Here is a 15963-nt window from a genome sequence, read left to right on the forward strand (position 1 = left end):
CCTTCTAGATATACAAGGTAATGTCTTAGACAGCACAGACCATGGGACCCCCTATAGATACTGTATATAGGGCTCCACCGAATATAACGAATAAGGTGGCAAAAAAAAAAAAATATACATCTCACCAGAAACTATGTGGCAGGGAGGTGAGATTATTTGCCACAATCCTCCCAACCAAACATGAGTTCTGTTGCAAATGATTTCACGGGCGTTCCTGTTGTATCATCGTATACTAAAGGTTCAACCGCACTGCCTCCTGTGCTTGCGAGCAGTGTGCCATCGAAAGTGAGTAGGGACTATGTTGGCAAGTTAGAGACTGGGATATAAAACAATCTGAAATCCATGAAGATCTATGCATACAATGTAGGAAGCCTTGCAGAAGATTACAAACTTGATAACTTAATGACTGAACTGGAAAACATCAGTTGGGATAATGTAGGTTTGAGTGAGACCCACGGAAAAGAAGAAATTCTGCTCGAAGACAATAATCACCTATTTTACTACATAGGAAGGGAAAATGAAAGAGTTAGTCGTGTAGGAATTCTGATTAACAGAAATCTTGCAGACAACATTGTTCAGCTCAGCAGTGTATCTGACAGAGCCGCACTGGTGGTAATCAGACTGTGCAAAAAATATACCCTGAAAGTAATACAAGTATATGCACCAACATCTCAGAGCTCAGATGAAGATATAGAAACAGTCTATGATGACATCGTCCAGATTATGGAAGAAGAAGAAAAGACCACATATACTATACTCATCGGAAACTTGAATGCAAAAGTTGGAAAAGCAAAAAATGGAGGAGCATGTACGGGAAAATTTGGAGTGGGAGAAGGGAATGCCAGAGGAGAAATGCTGGTAAACTTTGCTGAAATGTACAACATGAGAATAATGAACATTTTCTTTCTCAAAAGAACAGGGAGAGAGTGGACCTGGAGAAGCCCAAATGGAGAAAAGGAATGAAATCGACTTCATTATGGCAGATAAAAATAACACGATCACAAATGTCACAGTTATCGACAAAGTAAATATCGGAAGTGACCATAGAATGGTGCGTTGCACAGCAAGATTCAGTTTCAAAAGTGAAAGAAAGATGATTAAAGAAGAAATGATATGCCCAATAAAAGTAAACGAAAACAAAGCAGAGTTTCGGTTGGAAATAAGGAAAAAATTTCAGGCTCTAAGTAGCGCTGAATGTGACATTGATCAGCTGAATGACAGACTAACAAAAGCGCTAAGAGAATCAGCGGAGGTAGTAGGAAAACCTAATACAACCAAAGCCCAGAAGTATTCAGAAAATACACTTGAGCTTATGAAAAAAAAAAGAAAGGAAATGAAAGTAAAAACAAAGAAAGATGAAATAGAACGAACGGAATTAAATAAGCTTATCAACAAAAAACAAAGAGAAGAAAAAGGAAAGAGAAACGTGGATCAGATCAAAGAAACCATCAAAAAAGGAAATAGTCTGAAACAGGTCCGAAGTAAATTGGCACTAGGAAAGCAACAAATGACATCACTGAAAGACAAAAACGGTAAAGTCATTAAATGCAGAGATAAGATGTTGAAGAGAGTTGAAGAATTTTATAAGGAACTGTATGCATCAAAGACCGTAGTACCAATAGCGAACTTTTTAGTTGACACAAGCGAAATTCCTGAGGTAACACCAAACGAAGTAAATATTTCTCTAAAAAATATGGAAAGAGGGAGAAGAAGGAAGAGTTGCAGATTTAGTGTTGCATGCAGGAGAAGAAGTACAAAATAGGCTTGCTCACTTATTTACTCAGTGTATAAAAAAGAAGAAAATTCCCAAAACATGGTCTAATGCAATAGTTATTTTACTTTACGAAAGAGGTGACTCAAAATATCTTAGTAATTATCGACCCATTAGCTTATTATCGGTCATTTACAAACTCTTCACTAAAGTCCTTGTGAACAGAAAAACAAATAATTTGAAGGAAAACCAACCTCGTGAACAGGCAAGATTCCGAAGCGGGTATTCGACTACTGATCATCTACACACAATGAATCAGCTAACTGAGGAAACTACAGAATATATTAAACCACTGTGCTTAGGTTTTGTTGACCATGAAATGGCTTTCGACTCAGTGGAGCACAAAGTCATTATAAATTCATTGCGAGAACAGTGAGTGAATGAAAACATTGTAAAACTGCTCGAAAACATATAAAAAGGGAATTGCTACAGTCAGATCACATAAGGACTCAGAGAACTGAGAAAGGCGTGCGTCAGGGTGACACAATTTCACCAGAATTATGTACAGCACGCCTAGAAAGAATTTTCAGAAAGCTGGACTGGAAAACAAAGGGGTGAACATTGACGGAGAAAAGCTAAACCATTTAAGATTTGCAGATGGCATTGTCCTAATCTCAGAAACAGCAGTGACATTGCAAGATGTGTTAAATAACCTGAATACAGAAAGCCTCAAAGTAGGGCTAAAGATGAACCTGAGTAAAACTAATGTTTAATCCACAAACACCAAAGAGCGTCATCAGAATAAGTGGAGAAATTGTTGAAGAAGTCGAGGAGTACAATTACTTGGGACAAAATATGCTAAAATTAACGAATGATAATGACAGCGAAATAAAAAGATGCATTACAACTGGATGGAAAGCTTTCGGTAAACATAAAGACATTATAAAAAGTAGCTTGCCAGTTTGCATAAAACTAAAAGTATAAAACGAATGTATAATTCCAGCTATGATGTATGGTTGTGAGACTGGAAACTGACAAAATCAATGGAAAATAAATTAATCCGTTCTCAGAGAGCAATAGAAAGGTCATTGTTGGGAATATCTTTAAGAGACAGGAAATGATCAACTTGAGTGAGAGAGCAGACTAAAGTCAAAGATATTATAGAAGTTATAAAAGGACAGAAATGGAGGTGGGCAGGCCATGTAGCAAGAATAAGGGATAACCTTTGGAGCAAGAGGTTGACTGACTGGACACCAAGAGATTGTGAGCATAGCAGAAACAGGTCAGACAGAAGGTGGAGAGATGAGATAGAAAAATTTGCAGGGAACATGTGGCAGAGATTGGCTCAGTCAAGGAATTCATGGAGAAGACTGGGGGAGGCCTTTGTTCAGCAGTGGACTTGTAATAGCTGATGAGGATATATATATATACAGTATATATATATATATATATATATATATATATATATATATATATATATATATATATATATATATATATCAGGTTATTAAAAAGAATGAAAAGTTTTATGTAGATAGAAGAGCATGTGGAAGCGTCTGAAATACTGAGAGTGATTGGCTTCCCGTGAGAGTAGGACTGCGGCAAGGATCTGTGATGTTACCCTGGTTGTTTAATATTTATATGGATGGTGTTGTAAGGGAGATGAATGCGAGCATTTTAGGTATATGTTTAAGTCCAGTGAATGCTGATGGTAGAGAGTGGAATCTGAGTCTGCTGCTGTTTGTAGATGATACTGCACTGGTGGATGATTCGGAGGAGAGATTGAGACAGTTAGTTGAGGAGTTTGGAAGGGTGTGTGAGAGAAAACTGAGAGTGAATGAGAATAAGAGTAAAGTGGTTAAGTGTGCGAGGTTGGTAGATGACAGGAAGATGAACGTATTTTTGAATGGTGAGTTACTTGAGGAGGTAGAATGTTTTAAGTACTTATGGTCACATGTTTCTGTGAATGGAAGAAATGTAGAGGTGAAGTTTAGAATGAATGAAGTAGGAGAGGTGCTGAGAGGAATGAAAAAAGTATTGGATGCCATTTGCTTAGAATGGATGTAAAGAGAAGGTTGAATGAGGGAGTAATGGTACCGACTGCGTTATTTGGGGCTGGAGCAAGGAATGTGACAGTAGCAGAGAGGAAGATATTTAATGTAATGGAGATAAGGTGTCTGAGAAGTATGTGTGGAGTGACGTTTATGGATCAAGTAAGAAATGATGAAGTGCAAAGGAGAACTGGAGTTATGGGAGAGATGGCTGGTCATGTTGAACAGAGAGTATTGTAGTGGTTTGGGCATATAGAGAGATTAGATGAAGGGTGATTGGTGAAAAAGATAATTGGATCTCATACGAGAGATGTAAGGCTGAAAGTAAGACCATGAATAGGATGGATGGGCAGTAAGAAGAGAGCGTTATATGTGAGAGGGATGTCCGTAAAGCAAGGAAGAGTGGCTGTACGTGATACGGATGGCTAGAGAGAAATTGTGAATGCATAAATGGTGATGCGAACCCAACGGGATGTTCTCCCACATCTGGTCTGATCAGCGGATCGCATCAGGTGCGGGGAAGGGGATGGGTCCATTGTGATGTGACAGAGGTAAACCAGCTCTGCTGCTGGGCCCTGCTGCAGATGTCACTGGATTGCACTGTTCAGTTGACTTTCGTACGGTGTTGTGCGGTGAGGAGCGATCCTTTCCTCCCTTACAGGCTAAGATACGAGTAAATGTGTGTGTGTTGATGAGTAATCTGGTGAGTGTATCACCCTGTCTCAGTTACCCCCCTAGAGGGAAGAAGCCTAGGTATATATATATATATATATATATATATATATATATATATATATATATATATATACACACACACACACGCCAGTTTCACCACAGTTATATTAGAAACACAGCATGAAGTAGAAACGATAGTAATTTAGAATGCTTCGTGAAGAATGAAATGAAATTAAGGATCGAGAAGAAGCATGATGATATAACCAGTGAGATACCAGTCAATTACTGGCATAAGTAGTGGATATGTTAGATGTAAAAGGGCGATTTGATGATACAGAGACACTCAGTATGACTCTCAATGAGGAATGAAATATTAAGACACTACTGTTATAGGTAAACATATTTTCTCTTTGTTATAACAATGGTGGAAGCTATTAAATCCTAAACAAACTGGTCAAAGCACAGAGAAAACGTCTGTCAGTAATTAGTACATATTGATTATTGGACTGAAAGAGGGATGTTTCATGTCTCCATGGTTGTTCAGTCTGTATATGGATGGGGTTATAAAAGAGATACAAGGTAGGGCAGTGGATGTTGGATTGGCCCTAATGAGAGAAGGCGGTGTTTGAAAACTCCCTGTACTGTTGTTTGCAGCTGATACTGTGTTGTTAAGTGAAGACGAAGGGGAGCTGCAAGGCTTGATAGATGAGTCTGGGAAAGTGTGTAAGAATAGGAATCTAAAGATGAATGTAGGAAACAGTAAAGTTATGGTCTTTGAGAGAAGTGAAGTCAGTGATTCTGAATGTACAGTGAGGTTGGATGAGGAGGAAATGGAAAATGTAAGTGCGTTTAAGTACTTGGGTAGTGTGATGAGTAAGGACGGAATTTTAGAGGTTAAAGTGCTTGAAAGGGTACAACAAGGGAAAAAAGTTGCTGGTTCCTTGAAAGCAGTGATGAGGAACAGGGAAGTGAGTATGGAAGTGAAATAGCTACATAACACTATTGTGATACCAACTCAAACGTATAGAAGTGAAGCTTGGACCTTGTTGGGAGGACACAAGTCAAAAGTGAGGGCAGTGGAAATGAGTTATTTGAGAGGAGCATGTGGAGTCACATGGAGAGACAGACTGACAAGTGAGGAGGTGAAGGAGCGCTGTGGTGTGGATGTGGATTTGATAGGAAGCGTTTGGAGAGACACACTTAGGTGGTTGGGCTATGTAGAGAGGATGGAGAGTGAGAGACTGGCGAGGAGAGTGTGTGTGAGTGAGGTGGAATCGGGGAGGGGGTGGCCAAGGATGAAATGGAGGAATGGAGTGAAGAGGCATATGAGAAAGGGGTGTGTGAGCTGGGAGCAGGGTAGTGAAATGGCTGGTGACAGGGCAACATGGAGATGATTTGTTTGTGGCCACCCCTTACAGGATTAAGGCGTCTGGCATTAGATTGATAGATTGATTATTATAACCTGATTCTCTGATTTAGGAAAGAATCTGAAATAACACTGGGAATTCAGTAATACAGTCAAAGTACAAAAGAAACAATTGAATGGACCACAGCTTATGGAAAAAGTCTCAAGGCTATTTCGTTTGTCACTTGTACGGATGTCAACAAACGTTTATTCGTCATATTCTGGGAATATGTTTGGGCACTTTCCCTATCAGTTACTCATTTATGTATACTGTATATAATATTATTCTATGGGTATACTTTCTCTATCAGTTATTCGTGTGTATATATAATATTATTATATGAGTATACTTTCCCTATCAGTTACTCGTGTGTATATATAATATTATTCTATGGATATATTACAGTGTCACCATAGTGAATTACAACCCAAAACTTATTCCTGGTGATATTCATATCCTCGTCACCTTTCTTCTCCTCTGGACCTTGCAGGCGTTACTTTTTAGGTGCTTTCCTTGGTACAGTATGTGTAGGAAAATGTACACTAAAGGAAGATAGGATAGCAATGGTTGCAGAGTATTTTTTTTTTTTTAAGTTTACAGGCTTCACACAAAAATATTGTGACCTGAGTTGCTGAAATCATATATGAATTAACCCGAGTCATCCCTTCAACGTATGGGTATGTCGCAACGTTTTGTCACAGCTAGTCCCATCGACATACCAGTACGTCGCGTAATTTGCAAGGTTCATAATTTGCACAATTTTCAATTTTTGCGAGTGATTTTTGGTACGTATACATGGAACACCTTCCTCTACAAGATCCCAGGCAGGGACAATGCCTTACCCCGCATGACCTTCCCCCCCCACGCCAATGTCTTGGCAATTCACCTGTTATCAGTGACCTGGCCAATAAAGACATTCAGGGCCAGAGTGATTCCCCAGTCGATGACAATGTGGAGGACAAAGTTTATGTAGCATTAGAGGAAGAAACAGTCAGAAATGATGATCAGGTAATGTCGCCAAAAAAGATCAGGTATGTTGATGTGTTAGTGAGTGAAACAATTCTCATATTGCCTATATTACTGTGTGAAAAACAATATACTCTCGTACTATATATAAATTCGTAACAAATAAATAAATAAATATCGTTTATGAGTGGTGTGGAATAGTTACCCTCCCATAGAATTCATTTTCTTTGGAGCCAGCCTGATAGAAAACCCAGTAAGGTAAGGAGTACTGCTATCTGTATCAAGTATTTTAAACCTCAGGTGAGCAATTTCTCTATGAATTTTCGATGTTTCTCACCAAATGTGGAGGTTTGAGCCAAAAATTTTTTTTTCCAAAATTGGTCAGGATTGGGGGAATCAGTGGTGGAAAATCGGTCGGGATGGGGTGGGTTAATGAAATTTGGCACAACTGGATTTTACAGCTATTCATCAACACATGACATTAAAGGCATTATAACTACAGCTGCAATAAAGCAGAAGCTTTATATGGAATTTACCAGGGCCATAATTTCTGGGGGGGTTATGGGGGCTATAGCCCCTAATTTTTTTTTTTTTTTTTAGGTGTCTAACTCCAGGCAAAGGCTTCAAGGCCTATTCCCAAGTCCCAGTAGTCCTCCTTGGGGCCCAGTAGTCCTCCTACATCTCCACGTGTCACCACTTCGGCGCTAAAACCCACTATCCATATCGAATACATGCTAGGGTTGTCTCATGCATGACTGGTGTATTGATATTAGCGGGGGTGCTTTTATGACATGTCGGTGGGTCTTCTGGTAGATCAGAAAAGTCTGTTATTTAAGAAATTCATATCCTTAAACTGTTCCCTGCCCCAGCTGGGATTCGAACCTAGGTCCATTAGGACCGCAGGCCGCCTCTCTTCAGAGTTTGCCACCGTCACATTTTTAAATCTGTCAAAACTTCAACTAAGATTGATTTGAGGGCTTATAGGACTGAACTTGAAAAATAAAGAAAGAAAAACTTGGGGTAGTATTGTTCAAATTCAAACAAGGCTACATGTGTTTGATCGAATATTTCTAAATTTGATCCAAACTTATAATAAAGTAAATCATATTAGTACCTAAATTTTGATTATTTTATCATTTCCTCCCAAAATAAAGGCAGGGTGGTATATTTCAACCTGAATCCTATTGCAGGCGTGTAGGAACAATCTTTGTAATGGTGCAGCATAGTGCAACAAATATGGAATATGGCCAAATTATTAATAAGAATCATAGTTTGAGTAGAAAGTTAAGACTGGCAGCAAGTGAAGCCTTTTATTCAAACACCCAACTCCATCACTAAACATACATGCCTCATTAAACATCAAATTTTTGGTAGAATCAAACTGAAAAATATCGGATTGTCTGCAAACTTAAACGTTCTGCTTTAAAGTTTGTAGTGTAGGTATATATACATCTGGTCTAGCCTCCCCCAAAATCTGCTGAAAATTACGGACCTGTTTAATGTACATCTCTGATGATAGTGGCGATGAGAGTAACTGAAAGGCTGGATGTGAAGAAAACCAGGGGTGGATCCATCATGGAATAAGGTAAGAGTGAATATATATTGTCAAAAATTAAGCCTGACCAGTAAGAATTAAAAAAACAAAAGAAGTATATGGCAAACTTTCGTTTTTTTTTTTTTTTTTTAATCAGCATTGCTGTATTTTTGGTTGTGTTATTGGCCGTACTTTTTCTTTTTTTTCTGGTACTCAAATGAGGACGTCAGAAACTGTCAACCCATTGGTTTTTGGCACTGAAGACTTATGCACGGTATCAAGTCTGGATGGGATTCTTTATAAAGGCACTGCAGTCTTGGAGGCATGACAAAACACCAGTAGACTAAGGGAAGCCTCACTTCCGTCAGTACAAAAATATATGTCACACTGGAACCTCTGAGGAAGTTAACACCTTCACAATGATAACAGCTTTTTTTTTTTTTTTTTTGTCCTTGCCACCAAGAGATTATTTTTATTCTATTAAAGACCTTCAATAAGGTTGTGGATTTATCTATATTATATTGATCTGATTTCTGTATGTTGGTTTGTCCAACCATTACTGTAACGCAACAAAAACGGCGCATTGTAGCGCAATTTCTGTCACAGCAAGGTACTGCTAAAATGTTATAGCTTGAAGAATAAACAATTTCCAGTCTAATCTGGCCGCTGGTCCCGAGTTGTGGTTCATTTCTTGAATATGCGAAATGTCTGCGTACATGCCTGTTGAAACTAAGCAAATGCATCACACCAAGAAATATTGATATTTTCACTGGCACTGGGACCATCTTTTCATATTTCTCCTTTACCAACGTGAAGAGAATTGTCTAGTGGACCTGGTAATGTAATTTTTAGCTTCCTTAACCCCTTAACCGTGGGGCGTAACTTTCATGATGCTCATGCGCAAGTTCATACCATGGGGCATCACTTTTGTGTTTCTGTGTTATTTTGAATTCGCCCGGGCTTTCAAGTGTTGGCTTGTATCATCTGTCAGTACTGCCAGTGTCCAGCTATAGTCAGCACTGCCAATGTCATCTGTACTCCCATCCATTGATGACAATTTAGCCATTTTTCCCCTGTCCTTGACTCCCCTCCTTACCTCCCCTCCATTACCCTCTCCTCCAGCCTGCCCAACCGCGCTGCACTGCACAAATCCTGCCTGGATTTTTGCACTCATTTCATCCATTGAAATATGCCCTATGCCCTATTCTTATACAAAATAATATATATAAAAAAGAGAAAAGGTAATTGATACTGCCATACACACGGAATGGGCTAATTATCACCTTGCAACACCCCACGTGCACTCGTTTCCTAATTTTCCCTGTTTATTTCCCTTGAAATATGCCGTGTGACCTATTCTCGTAATAAAAATATATATATAAGGAAAGGAAAAGCCTAAGTGATATTTACATTCACCTGGAACAACCTAATTTATTATGTATTGTCTAGGTTTCCTGCCAATCATTTCACAGCATATAAAATAGCAGCTGTCACCACGCTGACATTGCCAACCCTTCCCTGCCCATAATATGCCACATCATTCAGTTTACTGTCATCTTTCGAGGTGAAACCATGTCGGATTTGCGCCCCTCCATTTCCACCGCTTCTGAGCCCATTGCAAAGGGCCCTGTGACCTCTTCCCCTACTAAACCTCGTGTGGGAAGGGGTAAAGGACTGACTCTGCTGTGGAACGTGAATTGGCTATTTTATCCATGATAATGATGGACAGTGACTACGATCTTTCCGGTGAATCATGTGATGAGCCAGTGGAGGAAATGGTGACAGAAACTCCCAGTACTAGTGCTTGAGTGTCCCAGGTTCATCCTGGCTCCAAGGGAAAGGAGTCCTTAGTTACTGCAAGTGAAAGTGCATAACATAGTGTGAATAAAATAGAAATGTAAATAAAATAGAAAATGTAAATAGAAATGTAAATAAAATAGAACATGTAAACAGAAATGTAAATAATTACTAGTATAAGAATATGAATATAAATACTTGGAGTAATGACAGTGAAAGTGAAAGCTTCACACTCTATGCTAGTTTACTGAACAAGAGAGTGAATGCCTGGAGTGAAAATAAACTACTAGTAGTGAAGGAAACTTATAGATAAATACTGTATATATAAATAAGTGTAATAAAGTACGAGGAATATAAAGTGTGCGTGTGTTTATAATAAACGACAGCTCCACCTCAGAATACCAGCGGGGAACGAGCTCAGGTGGAAAGCTCATATGCGCTCGTAATTTACATTGCTTTCACAGTGTTTTTTTCTTTTTTTGAGTATGAATCCCAAACTACTTGAAAATCATAGAATAGTGTTTGTAGTGAAATAACAAGCAGTCCCAGTGGGCACAGCTCGTGAATTCCACATCTTTTAGTTATGGATATTTGGTGAAATCTCGTGTACACCAGTATTCACCAGACTTCTATATCTTTTCCACGTGGAAACTTAGCTGAGAAGATCTCGTGTTAAACTGGATGAAGAATTCATGTGAATTCTCTCAGAATAGTATGAGATGTATATGTGGTGGTAGAATTCACATGAAATAGATTAGTTCCGATTGTGATGAATTAGTATGCAAGATAATAATAATAATATGTGTGTCATTTCCTGTCCCTATATCACGTGAAACGCACTGTTTCTACTGTACCAGACTTCCAGTATCTGTACTATACTGGCAAATACCCTTCCAAATTACTAACAAGCCGATAAACAGGCTACCCTCTCTATAGTATAAGAAGTCGTTAGAACAATATCGGTTTCGGGATGTTTGCGTGTATGATTATTTAATGCCCGTTTGAAGAAGGTATTTGTTGCATATTTTAGGTACTGTTTTTCTTATCCATATATTGAATAAACATATTTATTTTCGACAAAATAGCAATAATACCGAAGTCGAAATCACCATTTGGTGCTACTTGCAGAGTTGCAAAGCGTTAAGATTCCTTGCTAGGTATATGCTACATATCACCTTGGTTTAGTGTCACAGAAAAAGTGAAACAGAATATATATATATATATATATATATATATATATATATATATATATGACGACATATTTGAATGAAACATTTATCAAGAGGACATGAATGTATTTTGCTTCTGCCCAAGACCTAGCACCCTGTAGCAGATAATGAAAAAGGATGTAGCAGGTTGTGTTTTGAATGGTAACGCTGTCATCTTCTCCCGCCTTCCCGCTCGACTGGACAACAACATATTGCGTGAGTATGCTCCAAATTTCTTTATTCTAATCTTAGGCCTAGGCCTATGGCTACTTTGAATAGTTTATCCCAAGGGTTTCCTGGGACGTCTAGCCTACAGTATAGGCTATAGCCTAGCAAGGCCTAGCCTATCATGGGTTCTGTGAATTGCCAAGGTCTCGAATGGGGCTCAGTAAATGAGTAATCAGTGCAGATTTTTAGCCTATTGTAATAGAACCCATTTATGGGAGTGGGTTTATTAGCCTAGATCGGAAATGCGATGTAAGCCTATTGTAATAGGGAGTGAGTGTTAGGCTATTGTCAGAAATTATAAAATTTACCCCACAGACATTGGCTAGGGTAGCTTAGGCCTGTGCACCTATCACCATGACTATCATGACGGCAATAACACCCAGTCAGATTTGGATTAGGGCCTACCAGTTAGCCTAGTTAACTTTAAAAATTCAGCAGCATCTGCTGAAGGTGAACGCTTTGGTATTATTCGAGATCAACACGAACGGCTTCGACTATCATTACAATATCCTTAAATGATGTATCTACCCAAAATAGGGGAGGGGGTCTTCTCTGTTCAATTTCCCATGCAGTTGCTTCCTTATTGATATATAGGTTAGGTTTAGTTATCTTATGGTTTGATTATGCTAGGTTAGGTTAGTTAATTTTTGGTTAAGTTCGGTTAGGATAGGGTTAGATTATTTTAGGATAGGTTAGGTTAAGTTTGAAGGTTAGGTACATTGCACACGCGGCACCTTAATGCTTCGCCATAGCAGAGTGGTTCGTGTTGATCTAGAAAATTACCAATGCTTTTGAGTGTTTTTCTAGTTTTTCACATAGTTTTACCTAATATCACATTTTCCCTTGGCCTGATCTGTATTATCCACTTGTAAAAATTGATCCTCATTCAGTCTATCCCATTTCAGATATCACACTGATTGGTGCAGACCAGTCATCAATATACACCATCAGCAGTGACAGTGAGCACCCAGACTTGACACCACACACCTTTTCTTGGTGAATGAGAGCTACTACCAGCATGAGCCTACCACCATAAATAATCATAGAAAGGTACAAGTGACAGTTATTTTTCTATTTTATTATTATTTTATCCTACCATCAGACAGGGCCAGAACTTAATGTCATCAGAGCCAATGGTGTATTTTTTTTTTTTTTTACATAGGAGAAAACTTTATACGTTTTATGGGTATTATTTTACAAGTGGACAATACGCAGTTTTTGAATTTTAACACCATTAACGTATAGTACATTCCATAAGGATGAAACCTAACCCCCGTAATCCCATTCGGAAATTGATAGTTTCAGAGATAATTAATTTAATGTAGAATTAAAAAGGTCTGATGAAGGTCTGCGTTATCATGGAAAGAGGAAGCGTACCAAGAAGACTCTACCAGACGACTTTGTTAGCAGTCAGGATTTGCTTGGTAAATAATGTTAAATTTTGCATTATTGCAGTTAGGAAGTCATTTATAGATGTACAATGAAATTACCCTATGTATATATGTATTTATCTTTGATTATATATTCTAGAGTCATAAGTCTCAAGTTAGAGTTGCAACACAATTTTTTTCAGAAGATGGTGTTGTCAGAGTCAGTACTTCCTTACACTCACTCTACACCCTTTAGGATGTTAGATAGTTTTTTTCAATATTGTTTCATGATGAATCCCTCTGGTCTAGAAAGGTTGTTTACCACAGAGTTAAGTGTATTTTTTAACATTGGGATCAATATAATAGGGATATATGTAATATTATTACATTAATTGAATTTTACTTATTTCTAGTATTTTTTTCACAGGTGTTGAGCGTGGGCAGCAAGACTCGCCACCTACGGTGACCACAAACTCTCCGGAAGAAGTGGCTCTTGTTCCTTCCAAGAAGCTATATCTGCTTCCAACACCGCCACCTAAGGTGCCACTGAAACCTGACAGAAGTCCAAGAACAGTGGAGTCTGGTGCAGCCAAAGCTACATCATCTAGATTATCCTCATATTCGTAAGTTATTATTGTTATTATTATTATTTTGTGCTAGGCCTTTTTTTTAAGGAACTACTATCCACTTTGGTTAAAAAAAAAAACACAGGTTATAGGTTGGTACACTTATGAGAATGAGTTGATAAAGAAAAGATTTTAACCATATGACTATGAGAAATATGTAGAAGAAATTCTTAAATGACAAACAGAATATAACAAAAGTTAGTCATAGCATTTAGAGTTAATAATAAAAAATTTTGATGCCTTAATTGTCTTTTTTTGGGAAGTACCCACATGACCAGAAATGTACTGTACATTCTGTTGTGGAATTAGTCACCCATCATGGACTGACGAAGTAATTATCTCTCACAAATTGAAAGTGTAGAAAATTTATATCTGCTCTAATTGAATAAATGACAGTACAAGCATATCATTTTCTAAAGAATTTTTGCTTTTACAGGAACCAATGGATACAAAGTAGGAGCCCTGGACCATGTGACAACTCTCTAGACAAAGATGGCCACCTTCAAAACAATCCTGATAAACCTAATACCTATTCCGTGGAAACAATTCATCAAAAGAGGGAGGAGGGACATGAAAAATGTAAGAGGAGCTCTACACAATACCAGCAAAGCTCTAGTTTTGACAATGATTGGGAGGAACGCCATGACATGAAGATGGTGAAGATGAGTACCAAGAAACATAGACGCTCCTCTTCCGACACTAGTGATTCAGAGGACTGCCATGCCTCAAGAAAAAAGACAAGCTCCATGAAACAAAGACGCTCCGCTTCTGAAAGCAATGATTCCAAGGACCGCCATGCCTCAAAGAAGACAAGCACCAAGAAACATAAACGCTTTGCTTCTGACAGCAGTGATTCAGAGGAGCATCGTGCCACACAGAAGACAAGCACCAAGAAACATAAAAACTTTGCTTCTGTCAGCAGTGATTCAGAGAATCACCATGCCACCAAGAAGACAAGCACCAAGAAACATAAATGCTTCGCTTCTGGCAGCAGTGATTCGGAGAACCACCATGTCACAAAGAAAACAAGCACCAAGAAACATAAACGCTTCGCTTCTGACAGCAATTATTCAAAGAACCACCATGCCACAAAGAAGACAAGCACCAAGAAACATGAGCGCTTCGCTTCTGATAGCAGTGATCCAGAGGGCTGCCATGCTTCTAAGAGGACAAGCACTGAGAAACATCAGCGCTTCGCTTCCAGCAGCATTGATTCAGAAGACAAGCACCAAAACAAGACAAACACCAAGAAATGTCGATGGTTAAAGGGGGAAAATAAATATGCCACTTCTGTGAGGTCAAGGATGGACGATATGCATGAAGAAGTGTTAGAGGAAATTTGGAAACTAAATGGTAAGTTGTGAGTTCATAATTGTCACATTACCTTATTTATTCTGCTTGCTTCTTATTTTCTGTGTACTGTATATCCTAAATACATTCAGTACCTATTAGCCACTTAGCTAGTATAAATTTAGGAGTACTGTAATTATCAAAATACTTGATTATGCTCACTAACATAGATATGAGGGTGACAATGTAATCATAGTACTGTAATATCATTAGCATGAATATTCTTGAATGCCAAAATGTAACAACATTACTGTACAGTACTATCACCTCTTGTTTAAATGGCTAGTATGATAGGAGTATATCCTTGTGCTCTTAAATGATCATTTTAAAAGTAGCGTAATTTTTTCCACATGAACAACACTGGTCTTCAGTATCATAAACAATTGCCCTGAAATAAACTATGTATTAATTCCTAGTAGATCTCTCTGGACTCATTGTGTATTCCAAATGTAGTTGATTAAAGTCCTAACATGACACACTATAACATTGGATCCAACCGTGTTTCATCATTAGGCTCAAGTTTTTCACCCGGATGATTCTTATTAAGCTTCAGGTTAGTGAACCCCTCCATCATGAACTGGCCTGTGCTCGGTGGCCCGTCATTTCTTCAACCTTGGCTTCGACCTTCCACTCAAGGGTAAAGAAACTTTGGATCGTGATAGTACGTATTCCCTGTCCCATATTTTATCATACGTGAATGTGTGTAATTTATATATACATTTTTTCCACAGAACTACTTAAGAGGGCACTAGAACTTCTGGTTGAACAAAGGAGACATGGGGACAATGACAGCTCGTATAAAGCACCCACTCTGTCTATCAAGAAAAACACCTCACTGGAAGAAGTGCAAACTCTCGAAGAAGAGTTGCAAGATAACAACAACTTCAATTCATTATATAAAGAATGTCTTCGTGTAGGTGGTTGCAATAAGAGAGACATGATATCAGCTTTGCTTTGTAGGTTCATGACAAAAAATGTCATGTGTAAATATAATATGCTAGGACAGAGGGGCAAGTTGGCTTTTAGCAAGTTGAAACTATA

The 15963-nt window shown here is 38.4% G+C and overlaps 1 long non-coding RNA gene across 1 annotated transcript; it reads left to right on the forward strand.

The window, feature by feature from the left end:
• The first annotated feature begins 12919 nt into the window (after window positions 1–12919).
• LOC145394428 (uncharacterized) lies at window positions 12920–15963 on the forward strand. The gene is made up of 3 exons (XR_013896419.1): window positions 12920–13000; window positions 13374–13569; window positions 15654–15963. It is a non-coding gene; the product is annotated as an uncharacterized LOC145394428 (long non-coding RNA).

Source organism: Coenobita brevimanus, chromosome 27 (assembly GCF_032717465.1).
Source record: "Coenobita brevimanus isolate Jiangsu-jjx chromosome 27, ASM3271746v2, whole genome shotgun sequence".
NCBI classification, from domain to species: Eukaryota; Metazoa; Arthropoda; class Malacostraca; order Decapoda; family Coenobitidae; genus Coenobita; species Coenobita brevimanus.